Genomic DNA, 17,124 nt, shown 5'->3' with positions numbered 1-17,124 from the left:
TTATTTGAATCATGGGTGAAGCTAGGGAGAGGATTTGAACCTCTGGGGAAAGGGCTTAAGCCTTCTGCACTTGCCGGGCTCTGCCACTCTAGCTGGTCCTTTTCTAGGATTGAAAGTGGTGGGGGAAGGCCCTCTTCACGGTTTAGTTGGTTTCACTGCTTAGAGGGGGGGGGCGTGCTTGTGGTATTGGCCCCACTTTCCCGGTCCTTTCGTACTGGGGAGAGTGTGTCATAGATAGAAACCGACCTGGATTGCTCCGGTCTGAACTCAGATCACGTAGGACTGTTAATCGTTGAACAAACGAACCCTTAATAGCGGCTGCACCATTAGGATGTCCTGATCCAACATCGAGGTCGTAAACCCCCCTGTCGATATGGGCTCTTGAGGGGGATTGCGCTGTTATCCCTGGGGTAGCTTGGTCCATTAATCAATTATATTGGGTCTGGTCACTGTTAGCACTTTGAGGGGTAGCTCTAGGTAAAGAGGTATGGTCTTGTTTTTGGAGGATTTGTTCTCCTCCAAGGTCGCCCCAACCGAAAAATATCGACCAGGCTCTGCGATGGTAGTGGCCCCAGTGGGGTTGATTGAGGATTCGCGGTGGTCGTTGATTTTTAAGTTCCACAGGGTCTTCTCGTCTTATGTTCACATCCCCGCTTTTGCACGGGGAGATCAATTTCACTGATTATCTGTGAGAGACAGTTAAGACCTCGTTTAGCCATTCATACAAGTCTCGATTTATGGGACAATTGATTGCGCTACCTTTGCACGGTTAGGATACCGCGGCCGTTAAACCTAAGTCACCGGGCAGGCATCACCTTCAATACTTGTTTAATTTGCTGAAGGCTATGTTTTTGGTAAACAGTCGGGCCTTATTAATTTGCCGAGTTCCTTTCACAGATTTTAATCGCTCTTATAGGCGCTCCTGAGTCGGGTTAACAGGGTTAGTTAATACGTGGTCTTGTAGGGGTTTTTGTATCTGTCTAGGTCTGTTAATAATGTTTCTATGTAAGCTTGCGCCGTTAGAGGGGTGTGGCCCTGTACATGAGGGGCCTAGGATGGTTCCTAGGATTGTTATGAGGATGGCAGCGGTTTTGGTGATAAGGGGTATGGTTATTGGGGGGGTTTTGGTTGGTGTGATGAAAGAGGTAATGATTATTCCTGCTGTAATGCTGCCTAGGGCGAGTCGGGTTAGGGGGGCGGTGATTAGTGGGTTGTTTTCGTTTATTGATACTATTGGGGGGATTCGGGTTTGTCCAGCTTGGACTAGGATGGTTATGCGGATGCTGTAGGTTGCGGTGAATGCTGTGGCTATAAGGGTTAGGAGTAGGGCTCAAGTATTTAGGTATGATGTGTTTAAGCTTTCGATGATGAGGTCTTTTGAGTAGAATCCGGCTAGGAATGGGGTTCCTATCAGCGCCAGGTTTCCGATGGTTAGGCAGGAAGTAGTGACTGGGAGTATTTTCTGTAGGCCTCCTATCTTTCGGATATCTTGTTCTCCGTTTAGGTTGTGGATGATAGACCCTGAGCATAGGAATAGTATGGCTTTAAAGAAGGCATGGGTTGAGATGTGTAGGAAGGCTAGTTGTGGGAGGTTTAGTCCGATAGTGACTATTATTAGTCCTAGTTGGCTGGATGTTGAGAAAGCAATGATTTTTTTGATGTCATTTTGGGTTAGGGTGCATGTGGCAGCGAATAGGGTTGATAGAGCACCTAGGCATAGGCAGGCAGTTAGGGCTGTCTGGTTGGTGGCTAGCAGGGGGTGCATGCGGATGAGCAGGAAGATTCCGGCTACTACTATGGTACTGGAGTGCAGTAGGGCTGATACTGGGGTGGGGCCTTCTATTGCTGCGGGCAGTCATGGGTGGAGTCCAAATTGGGCGGATTTTCCTGCGGCTGCGAGGATTAATCCTATGAGGGGGAGGATTGGGGTTTGGTGGGGGTGTACGGCTTGTTGGATCTCTCAGGTGTTGAATGTTGAAGCTAGTCATGCTATGCTCAGGATCAGTCCGATGTCTCCGATTCGGTTGTAGATTACGGCTCGTAGGGCGGCGGTGTTGGCATCTGCTCGGCCTTGTCATCAGCCGATGAGAAGGAAGGACATGATTCGTACTCCTTCCCAGCCTACGAATAGGAGGAATATGTTGTTTGCGGTTGTTAGGAGGAGTATGGCGACTAGGAATGTCAGTAGGTAGGTGAAAAATTTTGTTACATATGGCTCTGAGGCCATGTATCATATGGCGAATTGTAGGATTGATCATGTTACAAATAGGGCGATTGGAAGAAATGTTATTGAGTATTGGTCTATTTTTAGGCTCAGGGGGATTTTAAAGTTTATAATGAATTTTCACTCCCAGTGGCAGGTGACAGATTCTACTCCCGAGTAGATGAATGCGGTTGTAGGGGCTAGGCTAATTAGGAATGCGGTTTTAACAGCGCGGGTGGTGGCTTGTGGGGTGTTTTTAAAGTTTTTAAATAGAAATGGCAGGATGATTGGGGTTAGGAGGATTGTCAGCGTGAGTAGTGTGAGGGAGTTGATTAGTAGTGTGGGGTTCACTCCTTTTACTTGGATTTGCACCAAGATGGGTGGTTCCTAAGACCAGTGGATTGCTGTTATCCTTTAAAAGTAAGGGGGCTGAGGTTTTAGGCTCAGATGTAAGAGTTAGCAGCTCTTGTTGGTTAAACCCTCCCCTCGGCAGGTAAGAAGGTTTGAACTTCTATTCTTAGAATCACAGTCTAATGTTTGGTTTAAACTATACTTGCATGAGGGGATTCCGGAGATCAGTTCGGGTTTGAGGATTAGGAGGAATATTGGGATAATGTGGAGTGTTATGAGCAGGTGTTCTCGCGTGGTTGAGTTTTGCATAGATGTGATGTGGGAGGGGATTGAGCCTCGTTGGGTCATTAGTAGTATGAATAAGGTGTAGGAGGCGGTTAGTAGGGTTGCGATTCCTGTTAGGATGATCGTGAAGGCAGATCAGTTGAATAAGGTGATTATAATGGTTAGCTCTGCTATGAGGTTTGTTGTTGGGGGTAAGGCTATGTTTGTTAGATTGGCCAGCAATCATCAGGTAGCTATGAGTGGTAGGAGAGGTTGTAGGCCTCGTGTGAGTAGTAGAATTCGGCTGTGCGTACGTTCATAGTTTGTGTTGGCTAGGCAGAATAGTATGGAGGAAGTTAGTCCATGGGAAATTATTAGGATCATTGCCCCTGAGAATGATCAGTGGGTTTGGATTATTCCTGCGGCGATAACTAGGCCTATGTGGCTAACGGATGAATAAGCGATTAGTGATTTTAGGTCTGTCTGTCGTAGGCAGATTGAGCTAGTCATTAGGGCGCCTCATAGGGCCAGGGTTAGGAAGGGGTAGTGCAGGAGGTTGGACAGTGGGCCCATAAATAGAGTGACTCGTATAATTCCGTATCCTCCTAGCTTTAGTAGTAGGGCGGCGAGGAGTATTGAGCCTGCGATGGGTGCTTCTACGTGGGCTTTTGGCAGTCAGAGGTGTAGGCCGTATAGTGGGGCTTTTACTATGAATGCTATGAGCAGTGCTAGACCTGATAGTATTCCTGTCCATGAGGTGGATAGGGTTGGGTGGGTTAGTTGTAGGGTTGGCAGGTGCAGGGTGCCAATTTTCACGTATAGGTGTATGATTGTGATTAGCAGGGGTAGAGAGCTTACTGGCGTGTAGAATAGCAGGTAGATGCCAGCGCTTAGGCGTTCTGGTTGGTTCCCCCATCGGGTGATTAAGATTAGGGTGGGAATGAGGGTTGCTTCAAATGAGATGTAAAATAGTGCTAGTTCTGTGGTGGAAAAGGCTAGTAGGATGAATGGCTGGACTGCGACTAAGGTTGAGATAAAGATTCGTTTGCGTTGTAGGGGTTCTTGTTGCAGGTGGTTTTGGCTTGCTATGATTATGAGTGGGAGTAGTCAGCAGGATAGTACTAGGAGGGGGGATGAGATTTGGTCAATTCCTGTTCAGTTGGATAAAAATTTGTAGGGGTAGTAGGTTGGGATTAATCACTGTAGGCTTAGGGCAGCGATTAGGAGGCTGTATAAGGTGGTGTTAGTCCATAGAAATTTTGGTGGAGACAGCAGGGCTGTTGGAAGAAGTATGATTGTGGGTAGGATGATTTTTAGCATTGCAGGAGGTTTAGGTTGTGTAGATGGTCGGAGCCATGTGTGCGGGTGGAGGCTACTAGGATGGCCAGGCCTGTGCCCGCCTCACACGCTGAGAAGGTTAGCATGAGAATTGGTACCATGGTGAATGAGGAGACTTGGTTTTCGATGGATCATATTGATAGGCCTACGAATATCGATAATATTATGCTTTCAAGGCATAGTAGGGCGGATACTAGGTGGGTTCGGTGGAAGGCTAGCCCTAGTCCGCTGAAAATGAAGGCTGAGTAGAAGCTTAAATGTAGGGGCGACATAAGAAAGTTACAGGGTTGGCTGTAATCTGCTGGGTCGAAACCAGCTATCTTTTTGGTTAGACTAACTTCCTGTTATTCTGCTCATTCTAGGCCCCCTTGAATTCACTCGTAGGCCAGTCCGAGTGTTAGGAGAAGGAGGATCACTACAGTTCAGGTGAGGGTCATTAGGGGGGATTGGAGTTGGACGGCTCATGGCAGGGGGAGTAGGAGGGCGATTTCTAGGTCGAATAGGACGAACAGGATGGCTACTGAGGAAGAATCGGACTGAGAATGGTAATCGAGCAGATCCAAGTGGGTCGAATCCACATTCGTACGGTGAGAGTTTCTCTGAGTCGGGGTTTATTTGGGCGAGTCAGAAGTTTAATGCGGTTAGGGCGGCGCTTAGGATTGATGATAGGGCGAATATGAACATGAGTGCGTTCATTGCTCTCCTCTGGGTTTATACCAGATTCTAGAGATTGGAAGTCAATTGTAATTAATATACTAGAAGAGCAAGATCCTCATCAGTAGATGGTTATGTAGAGGAATAGTCAGATGACGTCTACGAAGTGTCAGTATCAGGCTGCTGCCTCGAATCCGAAGTGGTGGTCTGATGTAAAGTGGAACTTGATCAGTCGGAAGAGGCAGACGGTCAGGAAGGAGGATCCGATGATTACGTGGAGTCCGTGGAATCCAGTGGCAACGAAGAAGGTAGATCCGTAGACGCTATCGGCGATTGAGAATGGGGCTTCGTGGTATTCTATTGCTTGTAGGGCTGTGAAGTAGAATCCCAAGAGGATCGTTAGGGTTAGGGCGTGGATGGCGTGTTTTCGGTTTCCTTCTGTGATGCTGTGATGGGCTCACGTTACGGTAACGCCTGAGGCTAGTAGGATGGCTGTGTTTAGTAGGGGGACTTCTATCGGGTTGAGTGGTTTAATTCCTGTTGGGGGTCATTGGCCTCCTAGTTCTGGGGTTGGGGCCAGGCTCGAGTGGAAGAACGCTCAGAAGAACCCTAAGAAGAAGAATGCTTCGGATGTGGTGAAAAGGATTATGCCGTATCGTAGGCCTTTTTGGACTGTGGGAGTGTGATGGCCTTGGAAGGTGCTTTCTCGTACAATGTCTCGTCATCATTGGAGTATTACTAGGAGTATTGAGATGAGGCCTAGGGTTAGTAGTATGGATGAGTTGTAGTGGAATCACATGATTAATCCTGAGGTTGTGAGTAGGGCGGCGGCTGCCCCGAAGATTGGTCAAGGGCTTGGGTCAACTATGTGGTATGAGTGTGCTTGGTGTGCCATTAGATGTTTTCTTGTAAGTATAGGCTTAGAAGGAGCACGAAGACGTAGGCCTGGATTATGGCTACTGCTACTTCTAGGATGGTTAGGAGTAGTAGGATGATTATTGTTAGGATGGATACTGCAGGAAGGGTGGGTATTAATGCAATGGAGGCTGTAGAGATGAGTTGGATGAGTAAGTGTCCTGCTGTAAGGTTGGCTGTAAGGCGGACTCCGAGGGCTAGGGGGCGGATTAGTAGGCTGGTTGTTTCGATCAGGATTAGTGCGGGGATTAGGGGTGTAGGGGTACCTTCGGGTAATAGGTGGGCTAAAGAGGCTGATGGTTGGTTTCGTAGGCCTGTTAGTAGTGTGGCGAGCCATAGTGGGAAGGCTAGGGCTATGTTCATAGATAGTTGGGTGGTTGGGGTGAATGTATATGGAAGGAGGCCTAGAAGGTTGATTGTAAGAAGTATGATTATTAGGGATGTAAATATTATGGCTCATTTGTGGCCATTTTTGTTGAGTGGGACTATTAGTTGTTTTGTGATTAGGTGAAGGAGTCATGTTTGGATAGTAGAAAGGCGGTTGTTGATTCATCGGTTGTTTGGGGACGGGAATAGTAGGGCTGGGAAGAGTAGGGATAGTAGGATTAAGGGGATGCCAAATAGATTGGGGCTGGAAAATTGGTCAAAGAAGCTTAGGTTCATGGTCAGGATCATGGTGTGGGTTTGGTAGTGAGGGAGGTCTTATTTGATGGGGGGTTGGTTGTGGTGAAGGCTAGTAGTTTTGGTTGGATGAGGAGTGCTAGGGTTAATCAGGTTATAATTATGATTGAAAATCATGGTGCGGGGTTAAGCTGTGGCATATCATTAAGGAGGGGGAAGTCCCTCTTTGGCTAGCTTAAAAGGCTAGTGCTGTTGCATAGCTTCTTAATGATTAGGATGATGATAGAAGGGACGATCAGGCCTCGAAATGTGGGAGTGGGGTTGATTCTACTACAATGGGTATGTAGCTGTGATTAGCCCCGCAAATTTCTGAGCATTGTCCGTAAAAAATCCCAGGCCGGGTGGTAATGAATGAAGTTTGGTTTAGTCGGCCTGGGATTGCGTCTGTTTTAACTCCGAGCGTTGGGACTGCTCAGGAGTGGAGTACGTCTCCTGCAGTAATGATCACGCGGATGGGGGATTCTATTGGGATAACTACGCGGTGGTCAACTTCTAGCAGTCGGAAGTGGCCGTTGGGTAAGTCTGGGGTGGGCACTATGTAGGAGTCGAATGATAGGTCTTTGAAGTCTGTGTATTCGTAGCTTCAGTATCATTGGTGGCCGATGGCTTTTAGGGTGAGGTCTGGTTCATCGATTTTGTCCATTATGTAGAGGATTTGTAGGGATGGGAGGGCGAGGAGTACCAGGACGATAGCAGGTAGGATTGTCCAGATCAGCTCTACTTCTTGGGTGTCTACAGCATTGGACGAGAGTTTTTCTGTTAGTATGTGGGCTAAAAGGTAGAGAACTAGGCTGCAGATAGCTAGGGCAACGATTAGGGCGTGGTCGTGGAATTCAACGAGTTCTTCTATGATGGGTGATGAGGCGTCTTGGAATCCTAGTTGGGAGTGGTTGGCCACATGAGATGTACAGGATTTTTACCTGTGATTTAGTCTTGACAAGGCTATGTAATTGGTTTACTAACGTCTCATAAGAAAGAAGCATGAGCGGTTAATGCAGTTGGCTTGAAACCAGCATGTGAGGGTTCGATTCCTTCCTTTCTTGTACCTGGACGAAGGCCGGTTCCTCGAAAGTATGGTATGGGGGAGGGCAGCCGTGGATTCATTCAACGTTTGTGGTAGTTAGTTCTGGTTGTAGGACTTTTCGTTTGGCCGAAAAGGCTTCTCAGATGATGAATATTAGTATGATTACGGCTACTATTGAGATTAGGGAGCCGATGGAGGAAATGGTGTTTCATAGTGTGTAGGCGTCGGGATAGTCCGAGTATCGTCGGGGTATTCCTGCTAGGCCTAGGAAGTGCTGGGGGAAGAACGTTAGGTTTACTCCTGTAAATATTACCCCGAAGTGGGCTTTTGCTCATGTTTGGTGTAGGGTAAACCCAGTGAGTAGTGGGAATCAGTGAGTAAATCCTGCTAGAATGGCAAAGACGGCGCCTATGGATAGGACGTAGTGGAAGTGGGCAACTACGTAGTACGTGTCGTGCAGGGCGATGTCTAGGGAAGAGTTTGCAAGAACGATTCCTGTTAATCCTCCGATGGTAAATAGGAAGATAAATCCTAGAGCTCATAGTATTGGGGGGGTCTCATTTGATTGTTCCTCCGTGCAGGGTGGCTAGTCAGCTAAATACTTTGATTCCGGTAGGGATGGCAATGATTATAGTGGCTGATGTAAAGTAGGCTTGGGTATCAACGTCTATTCCTACTGTAAACATGTGGTGAGCTCAGACGATGAATCCTAGGAAGCCGATGGATAGTATGGCTCAGACTATTCCCATGTAGCCGAAGGGCTCCTTTTTGCCTGAGTAGTACGTGACTACGTGTGAGATGATTCCGAACCCCGGTAGGATCAGAATATAGACTTCTGGGTGTCCGAAGAATCAGAATAGGTGTTGGTACAGGATTGGGTCTCCTCCTCCAGCGGGGTCGAAGAATGTGGTGTTTAGGTTTCGATCAGTTAGTAATATTGTAATACCGGCGGCGAGTACGGGGAGTGATAGAAGGAGTAGGATGGCGGTAATTAGTACGGATCAGACAAATAGTGGGGTTTGGTATTGTGAGAGTGCGGGGGGTTTTATGTTGATGGCTGTGGTGATAAAGTTGATGGCCCCAAGGATGGAGGAGATACCGGCTAAGTGGAGTGAGAAGATAGCCAGGTCTACTGAAGCTCCGGCGTGGGCAAGGTTACCTGCTAGGGGAGGGTAGACAGTTCAGCCTGTGCCGGCGCCAGCTTCTACAGTGGATGAGGCTAGTAGGAGGAGGAATGATGGGGGGAGGAGTCAAAAGCTTATGTTGTTTATTCGCGGGAATGCTATGTCGGGGGCACCGATTATGAGGGGGACTAATCAGTTGCCGAATCCTCCGATCATGATGGGTATGACTATAAAGAAGCTTATTACAAAGGCGTGAGCGGTAACGATTACATTGTAAATTTGGTCGTCGCCTAGGAGAGTTCCTGGTTGTCCTAGTTCTGCGCGGATTAATAGGCTGAGTGCGGTGCCGACTATTCCTGCTCATGCCCCGAAGATGAGGTACAGGGTGCCAATATCCTTATGGTTAGTGGAAAATAGTCATCGGTTGATGAAGGTGACGGGTAAGATGGCTGAGTGTTGAAGCGTTAGGCTGTAGTCCTTTTTACAGAGGTTTAATTCCTCTTCTTATCGGCTCTGTAGTGAAATTCATGTTGAGTTGCAAGCTCATCGATGCGCACTAGGGTGCGTCAGGGTCTTTGTAGGCAGAAGCCAATTGGTTTAGGCATTTAGCTGTTAACTAGAGTTTTGTGGGATCGAAGCCCATCTGTCTAGGGAGGCTTTAGCTTAATTAAAGCGTCTGACTTGCATTCAGAAGATACAGGTTAATATTCTGTAAGTCTTAATGTGCAGAAACTAAGAGGGTTTAACTCTTATTTAAGGCTTTGAAGGCCTTCGGTTTGGGGTGTTATCCTAAGTTTCTAGACAATGGCATGTATTATTGGGGACAGGGGAAGTAAGAGGATTGATAGTGAGGCAAGGACCGCAGTAGGTGTGCTTGGGGCTTTGCTAGTGTATCATTGTTTTATGTGGTTAGAGGAGTTGGGGGGAAGGGTAATTGTTGAGTGGTATGCGAGGCGTAGGTAGAAGAAGAGGCTGAGCAGTGATAGCATGGCAATTGCCATGGCTGCTGGTGTTATTTCCTGTTTAGTTAGTTCTTGGATGATAAGTCACTTTGGTATAAAGCCTGTTAATGGGGGGAGGCCTGCTAGGGATAAAAGTACTAGTATTAGGGTGGCGTTTAGCACTGGGGTTTTTGTTCATGAGGTTGTGATCATGGATAGGTTAAGGGCTTTGATTTTGTTAAGGGCTAGGAATACGGCTGATGTTATGATTGTGTATAGGTAGAAGGTAAGTAAGGCCAATTTGGGGCTGTAAACTAGGATGATGGCGATTCAGCCTAAGTGGGAGATGGACGAGAAGGCTAGGATTTTGCGTGTTTGTGTTTGGTTCAGTCCTATTCAGCCTCCTAGTGCTGTTGAGGCTAGGGCCATGGCGGTGAGTAGAGCTGGGTCGAGGGATTTGGATGTTAGTAGGAGCAGGGTTAGTGGGGGGAATTTTATGAGGGTCGAGAGTAGCAGGGCTGTTATTAGTGGCGATCCTTGTAGTACTTCTGGGAATCAGAAGTGAAATGGCACTAGGCCCAGTTTAATAGCGATTGCTGCTGTCAGTAGTAGACAGGAGGTTGGGTGGTTTATTTGTGTGATGTCTCATTGGCCGGTGACTCAGGAATTGGTTATGCTAGAGAATAGGACCAGGGCGGAAGCAGCTGCTTGGGTTAGGAAGTATTTCGTTGCGGCTTCTACTGCTCGTGGGTGGTGGGATTTGGCAATTAGGGGAATGATGGCTAGTGCGTTGATCTCCAGTCCTGTCCAGGCCAGAACTCAGTGGTTGCTGGAAATTGTGATTGTGGTGCCCAAGATGAGGCTGAAGGTTATGATTGGGGTCGCGTAAGGGTTCATTAGTAGAGGAGGGGGTTAAACCATCATTTTCGGGGTATGGGCCCGATAGCTTGATTAGCTGACTCTACTAGAAAATAATATAAGGGAAGTATGGAGAATTTTGATTTCTCTTGTGTGGGTTCAATTCCTACTTTTCTAAGGTCAACAGGAAATGAGAGGGCTGTTATACCTCTATGTTCACTTTATCATAGTGACCCTTTGTAGTTCAGGCACATTTCCTTATGTAAGGAGGTAGGCCTGCATAGCAGATAGGTATGCTGATGTGTCAGAGGCACAGAGCTAGTGTGAGGGGTAGGAAGTTTTTTCATAGTAGGTGCATTAGTTGGTCATATCGGAATCGTGGGTATGAAGCTCGGACCCATAAGAAACCAGAAGATAGTAGGAGGACTTTTGTGGCTAGGATGACGGGGAATAGTTCTGTGGGTGGCCCTAGGGCGCTTGGGTTTAGGAATATGATGGCTGTAAGTGTATTTATTAGCATAATGTTCGCATATTCAGCTAGGAAGAATAAGGCGAAGGGTCCTGCGGCGTATTCAACGTTAAACCCTGAGACTAGCTCAGATTCACCCTCTGTGAGGTCAAAAGGAGCTCGGTTTGTCTCTGCTAGGGTGGATACGTATCATATTATTGCTAGGGGTCATGAGGAGAAAATGAAGTATAGAGGCTCCTGTGCGACGGCAAAGGAGCTGAGTGTGTAGCTTCCGCTTAGTATGATTATTGATAGCAGGATTATGGCCAGTGTCACTTCGTATGAAATGGTCTGTGCTACTGCCCGTAGGGCTCCGATTAGTGCGTATTTTGAGTTCGAGGCTCAGCCTGATCATAGGACTGAGTAGACGGCTAGGCTTGACATGGCTATTAGGAAGAGAACTCCGAGGTTTAGATCTGCTAGGGGAAATGGGAGTGGTAGTGGTGCTCAAGTGGTGAGGGCTAGGACAAGGGCTAGTATTGGTATCAGAATGAATAGAAGTGGGGAAGAGGTAGAGGGTCGGATGGGCTCTTTGGTAAATAGTTTCAGTCCGTCCGCAAATGGTTGAAGTAGGCCAAAAGGCCCGACAACGTTAGGGCCTTTGCGGGATTGTATGTAGCTTAGGATTTTCCGTTCTGCTAGGGTTAGGAAGGCTACGGCAATCAGGATTGGGATGATGTATAGGAGGGATATAACGAGGCAGCTTAGTGTTGTTATTTGAATCATGGGTGAAGCTAGGGAGAGGATTTGAACCTCTGGGGAAAGGGCTTAAGCCTTCTGCACTTGCCGGGCTCTGCCACTCTAGCTGGTCCTTTTCTAGGATTGAAAGTGGTGGGGGAAGGCCCTCTTCACGGTTTAGTTGGTTTCACTGCTTAGAGGGGGGGGGGCGTGCTTGTGGTATTGGCCCCACTTTCCCGGTCCTTTCGTACTGGGGAGAGTGTGTCATAGATAGAAACCGACCTGGATTGCTCCGGTCTGAACTCAGATCACGTAGGACTGTTAATCGTTGAACAAACGAACCCTTAATAGCGGCTGCACCATTAGGATGTCCTGATCCAACATCGAGGTCGTAAACCCCCCTGTCGATATGGGCTCTTGAGGGGGATTGCGCTGTTATCCCTGGGGTAGCTTGGTCCATTAATCAATTATATTGGGTCTGGTCACTGTTAGCACTTTGAGGGGTAGCTCTAGGTAAAGAGGTATGGTCTTGTTTTTGGAGGATTTGTTCTCCTCCAAGGTCGCCCCAACCGAAAAATATCGACCAGGCTCTGCGATGGTAGTGGCCCCAGTGGGGTTGATTGAGGATTCGCGGTGGTCGTTGATTTTTAAGTTCCACAGGGTCTTCTCGTCTTATGTTCACATCCCCGCTTTTGCACGGGGAGATCAATTTCACTGATTATCTGTGAGAGACAGTTAAGACCTCGTTTAGCCATTCATACAAGTCTCGATTTATGGGACAATTGATTGCGCTACCTTTGCACGGTTAGGATACCGCGGCCGTTAAACCTAAGTCACCGGGCAGGCATCACCTTCAATACTTGTTTAATTTGCTGAAGGCTATGTTTTTGGTAAACAGTCGGGCCTTATTAATTTGCCGAGTTCCTTTCACAGATTTTAATCGCTCTTATAGGCGCTCCTGAGTCGGGTTAACAGGGTTAGTTAATACGTGGTCTTGTAGGGGTTTTTGTATCTGTCTAGGTCTGTTAATAATGTTTCTATGTAAGCTTGCGCCGTTAGAGGGGTGTGGCCCTGTACATGAGGGGCCTAGGATGATTCCTAGGATTGTTATGAGGATGGCAGCGGTTTTGGTGATAAGGGGTATGGTTATTGGGGGGGTTTTGGTTGGTGTGATGAAAGAGGTAATGATTATTCCTGCTGTAATGCTGCCTAGGGCGAGTCGGGTTAGGGGGGCGGTGATTAGTGGGTTGTTTTCGTTTATTGATACTATTGGGGGGATTCGGGTTTGTCCAGCTTGGACTAGGATGGTTATGCGGATGCTGTAGGTTGCGGTGAATGCTGTGGCTATAAGGGTTAGGAGTAGGGCTCAAGTATTTAGGTATGATGTGTTTAAGCTTTCGATGATGAGGTCTTTTGAGTAGAATCCGGCTAGGAATGGGGTTCCTATCAGCGCCAGGTTTCCGATGGTTAGGCAGGAAGTAGTGACTGGGAGTATTTTCTGTAGGCCTCCTATCTTTCGGATATCTTGTTCTCCGTTTAGGTTGTGGATGATAGACCCTGAGCATAGGAATAGTATGGCTTTAAAGAAGGCATGGGTTGAGATGTGTAGGAAGGCTAGTTGTGGGAGGTTTAGTCCGATAGTGACTATTATTAGTCCTAGTTGGCTGGATGTTGAGAAAGCAATGATTTTTTTGATGTCATTTTGGGTTAGGGCGCATGTGGCAGCGAATAGGGTTGATAGAGCACCTAGGCATAGGCAGGCAGTTAGGGCTGTCTGGTTGGTGGCTAGCAGGGGGTGCATGCGGATGAGCAGGAAGATTCCGGCTACTACTATGGTACTGGAGTGCAGTAGGGCTGATACTGGGGTGGGGCCTTCTATTGCTGCGGGCAGTCATGGGTGGAGTCCAAATTGGGCGGATTTTCCTGCGGCTGCGAGGATTAATCCTATGAGGGGGAGGATTGGGGTTTGGTGGGGGTGTACGGCTTGTTGGATCTCTCAGGTGTTGAATGTTGAAGCTAGTCATGCTATGCTCAGGATCAGTCCGATGTCTCCGATTCGGTTGTAGATTACGGCTCGTAGGGCGGCGGTGTTGGCATCTGCTCGGCCTTGTCATCAGCCGATGAGAAGGAAGGACATGATTCGTACTCCTTCCCAGCCTACGAATAGGAGGAATATGTTGTTTGCGGTTGTTAGGAGGAGTATGGCGACTAGGAATGTCAGTAGGTAGGTGAAAAATTTTGTTACGTATGGCTCTGAGGCCATGTATCATATGGCGAATTGTAGGATTGATCATGTTACAAATAGGGCGATTGGAAGAAATGTTATTGAGTATTGGTCTATTTTTAGGCTCAGGGGGATTTTAAAGTTTATAATGAATTTTCACTCCCAGTGGCAGGTGACAGATTCTACTCCCGAGTAGATGAATGCGGTTGTAGGGGCTAGGCTAATTAGGAATGCGGTTTTAACAGCGCGGGTGGTGGCTTGTGGGGTGTTTTTAAAGTTTTTAAATAGAAATGGCAGGATGATTGGGGTTAGGAGGATTGTCAGCGTGAGTAGTGTGAGGGAGTTGATTAGTAGTGTGGGGTTCACTACTTTTACTTGGATTTGCACCAAGATGGGTGGTTCCTAAGACCAGTGGATTGCTGTTATCCTTTAAAAGTAAGGGGGCTGAGGTTTTAGGCTCAGATGTAAGAGTTAGCAGCTCTTGTTGGTTAAACCCTCCCCTCGGCAGGTAAGAAGGTTTGAACTTCTATTCTTAGAATCACAGTCTAATGTTTGGTTTAAACTATACTTGCATGAGGGGATTCCGGAGATCAGTTCGGGTTTGAGGATTAGGAGGAATATTGGGATAATGTGGAGTGTTATGAGCAGGTGTTCTCGCGTGGTTGAGTTTTGCATAGATGTGATGTGGGAGGGGATTGAGCCTCGTTGGGTCATTAGTAGTATGAATAAGGTGTAGGAGGCGGTTAGTAGGGTTGCGATTCCTGTTAGGATGATCGTGAAGGCAGATCAGTTGAATAAGGTGATTATAATGGTTAGCTCTGCTATGAGGTTTGTTGTTGGGGGTAAGGCTATGTTTGTTAGATTGGCCAGCAATCATCAGGTAGCTATGAGTGGTAGGAGAGGTTGTAGGCCTCGTGTGAGTAGTAGAATTCGGCTGTGCGTACGTTCATAGTTTGTGTTGGCTAGGCAGAATAGTATGGAGGAAGTTAGTCCATGGGAAATTATTAGGATCATTGCCCCTGAGAATGATCAGTGGGTTTGGATTATTCCTGCGGCGATAACTAGGCCTATGTGGCTAACAGATGAATAAGCGATTAGTGATTTTAGGTCTGTCTGTCGTAGGCAGATTGAGCTAGTCATTAGGGCGCCTCATAGGGCCAGGGTTAGGAAGGGGTAGTGCAGGAGGTTGGACAGTGGGCCCATAAATAGAGTGACTCGTATAATTCCGTATCCTCCTAGCTTTAGTAGTAGGGCGGCGAGGAGTATTGAGCCTGCGATGGGTGCTTCTACGTGGGCTTTTGGCAGTCAGAGGTGTAGGCCGTATAGTGGGGCTTTTACTATGAATGCTATGAGCAGTGCTAGACCTGATAGTATTCCTGTCCATGAGGTGGATAGGGTTGGGTGGGTTAGTTGTAGGGTTGGCAGGTGCAGGGTGCCAATTTTCACGTATAGGTGTATGATTGTGATTAGCAGGGGTAGAGAGCTTACTGGCGTGTAGAATAGCAGGTAGATGCCAGCGCTTAGGCGTTCTGGTTGGTTCCCCCATCGGGTGATTAAGATTAGGGTGGGAATGAGGGTTGCTTCAAATGAGATGTAAAATAGTGCTAGTTCTGTGGTGGAAAAGGCTAGTAGGATGAATGGCTGGACTGCGACTAAGGTTGAGATAAAGATTCGTTTGCGTTGTAGGGGTTCTTGTTGCAGGTGGTTTTGGCTTGCTATGATTATGAGTGGGAGTAGTCAGCAGGATAGTACTAGGAGGGGGGATGAGATTTGGTCAATTCCTGTTCAGTTGGATAAAAATTTGTAGGGGTAGTAGGTTGGGATTAATCACTGTAGGCTTAGGGCAGCGATTAGGAGGCTGTATAAGGTGGTGTTAGTCCATAGAAATTTTGGTGGAGACAGCAGGGCTGTTGGAAGAAGTATGATTGTGGGTAGGATGATTTTTAGCATTGCAGGAGGTTTAGGTTGTGTAGATGGTCGGAGCCATGTGTGCGGGTGGAGGCTACTAGGATGGCCAGGCCTGTGCCCGCCTCACACGCTGAGAAGGTTAGCATGAGAATTGGTACCATGGTGAATGAGGAGACTTGGTTTTCGATGGATCATATTGATAGGCCTACGAATATCGATAATATTATGCTTTCAAGGCATAGTAGGGCGGATACTAGGTGGGTTCGGTGGAAGGCTAGCCCTAGTCCGCTGAAAATGAAGGCTGAGTAGAAGCTTAAATGTAGGGGCGACATAAGAAAGTTACAGGGTTGGCTGTAATCTGCTGGGTCGAAACCAGCTATCTTTTTGGTTAGACTAACTTCCTGTTATTCTGCTCATTCTAGGCCCCCTTGAATTCACTCGTAGGCCAGTCCGAGTGTTAGGAGAAGGAGGATCACTACAGTTCAGGTGAGGGTCATTAGGGGGGATTGGAGTTGGACGGCTCATGGCAGGGGGAGTAGGAGGGCGATTTCTAGGTCGAATAGGACGAACAGGATGGCTACTGAGGAAGAATCGGACTGAGAATGGTAATCGAGCAGATCCAAGTGGGTCGAATCCACATTCGTACGGTGAGAGTTTCTCTGAGTCGGGGTTTATTTGGGCGAGTCAGAAGTTTAATGCGGTTAGGGCGGCGCTTAGGATTGATGATAGGGCGAATATGAACATGAGTGCGTTCATTGCTCTCCTCTGGGTTTATACCAGATTCTAGAGATTGGAAGTCAATTGTAATTAATATACTAGAAGAGCAAGATCCTCATCAGTAGATGGTTATGTAGAGGAATAGTCAGATGACGTCTACGAAGTGTCAGTATCAGGCTGCTGCCTCGAATCCGAAGTGGTGGTCTGATGTAAAGTGGAACTTGATCAGTCGGAAGAGGCAGACGGTCAGGAAGGAGGATCCGATGATTACGTGGAGTCCGTGGAATCCAGTGGCAACGAAGAAGGTAGATCCGTAGACGCTATCGGCGATTGAGAATGGGGCTTCGTGGTATTCTATTGCTTGTAGGGCTGTGAAGTAGAATCCCAAGAGGATCGTTAGGGTTAGGGCGTGGATGGCGTGTTTTCGGTTTCCTTCTGTGATGCTGTGATGGGCTCACGTTACGGTAACGCCTGAGGCTAGTAGGATGGCTGTGTTTAGTAGGGGGACTTCTATCGGGTTGAGTGGTTTAATTCCTGTTGGGGGTCATTGGCCTCCTAGTTCTGGGGTTGGGGCCAGGCTCGAGTGGAAGAACGCTCAGAAGAACCCTAAGAAGAAGAATGCTTCGGATGTGGTGAAAAGGATTATGCCGTATCGTAGGCCTTTTTGGACTGTGGGAGTGTGATGGCCTTGGAAGGTGCTTTCTCGTACAATGTCTCGTCATCATTGGAGTATTAC

Source organism: Anser brachyrhynchus (genome assembly GCF_964034855.1).
Source record: "Anser brachyrhynchus genome assembly, chromosome: 3".
Taxonomy (NCBI): Eukaryota; Metazoa; Chordata; class Aves; order Anseriformes; family Anatidae; genus Anser; species Anser brachyrhynchus.
This window is presented reverse-complemented; position numbering follows the sequence as displayed.